Source organism: Chrysochloris asiatica, unplaced genomic scaffold (assembly GCF_000296735.1).
Source record: "Chrysochloris asiatica unplaced genomic scaffold, ChrAsi1.0 scaffold00063, whole genome shotgun sequence".
Lineage (NCBI taxonomy): Eukaryota > Metazoa > Chordata > Mammalia > Afrosoricida > Chrysochloridae > Chrysochloris > Chrysochloris asiatica.
In genome coordinates, this window is record NW_006408581.1 from 12797512 (window position 1) to 12799446 (window position 1935).

The window sequence follows — 1935 nt, forward strand, 5'->3', positions numbered from 1 at the left end:
TCCAATCCTGATGCCACATTTTTCTTCATATAATACAGCTTCTTGGATTATTCACTCAGCAAATAATAGCAAATCTATATTGTTGTTGTTAAGTACTGTCGAGTTGGTTTTGACCGATAGTGATCCTGTATGGGGTTTCCGAGGAATACACCCAGACTCCAGAAACCCTATATAGTGTCCCTATATAGGGCTTCTAAGGAACGGTTTGTTGGTTTGAATTGCCAATATTGTAGTCAGCAATCCAGTGCTTATCTTACAGGACCACACTAGGAAGACCTAGAGAATATTAAGTTAGAACAATTCACTAATTAGGCTTCAAAGTTATTAAACTATATATTATTGAAATCTTAAAATGAACTAGGTATGGTTGTTGTTGTTTTTGTTAAGTGCTGTGGAGTCAGTTCCGACTCATAGTGAACCTGCACTGGGTTTCCGAGGTTACAAATCTTTATGGGAGCAGAAAGCCTCATTTTTCTCCCACAGAACAGCTGGTAGTTTCCAACGGCCTGACCTTGAGGTTAGCGGCCCAATTCATAACAACAAATGCTTTAATGTATCATAGAGTTAAGTAAATATGTATAACTTTTCTGGTTTAAGGTATGCAATAGGAAACTTTTAGCAGGTATAGTATTTGTGAACATCGATGATTTTCAGGGGGATGCAATTTTGATTCAATTAGATGAAGTTCTGGTGTGGTGCTGTAGTATCGACAATGGAAAGTTAACCACAAGGTTGGTGGTTCAAACCCACCATTTTCTCCTTGGAAACCCTAAACACATTCTTTATGAGTTAGAACTGACTTGATAGCACTTAACAACAATAACAGGTATCTAAAAAGCCTTGTTATATTCTAATGACTGAAGCTTGGGGTATGCATAGATTCAGAATGAACACAATAAAGTGTTTTGCAATTTCTGTTCATCACAGTTTTACCCATAATTTTTTATGATCCAATAGTCAAATGCCTTTGCATTGTCAATAAAACACAGGTAGACATCTTTCTGAAATTCTCTGCTTTCAGCCAAAACCTATCTGATAACAGCAATAAAATATCTCATTAAACAACCTTTTCTAAATTCTGCTTGAATTTCTGGCAGTTCCCTGCCAATCTACTGCTGCGACCAGTTTTTAAAATTATCTTCATTAAAATTTTGCTTGTTTATCATATTATTGATATTATTCAATAATTTCTACATTCTTTTTGATCACTTTCTTTGGAATGCATATAAATGTTGATTTCTTCAAGTTAGCTACCTTCTGAATTCCTTGGCATAGATGAGTGAGCACTTTCAGCATCTGTTTGTTGAAGCATCTCAGTTGGTATTCTGTCAATTCCTGGAGCTTTATTTTTCACAAATGCTTTCAGTGAAGTTTGGACCTCTTCTTTCAATAACATTGTTGATCATATGCTACAACATGAAATGGTTGGATGTAGACCAATTCATTTGGGTACAGTGAAAATGCATATTATTTACACCTTCCTTTAATGCTTCCTGTTTCAGCCAATATTTTTCCCATGAAATTCTTCAATATTGCAACTTGAGCTTTATTTTTTCTCCAGTTCTTTCACTTTGAGACACGCTGAGGGTTTTTTGTTTTGTTATGTATTTTTATTAATGTTGTTGTTTTCCTTTTGGTACTCCTTTTGGTTTTCTAATCATTGAGTAGTTTAAAACCAAGAAAACTGTGAACCACAACCATACTCTTTCACCATTTTTATCCAGTTTTTAAACTGAGCAAATAATCTGAGATCTGGATTTATGAAGAAGAATGTACATCAGTGTTGGAGGAAGGCTTATTAAAAACCTGTGATATATATATGTCACAGTCTTGCTAGCTGAAAGTGAAGAAGACTTAAAGTACTTATTGATGAAGTATAAATTACATATCAACCTAAAGAAAACAAAAATCCTCACAACTGGCCTAATAAAAAAA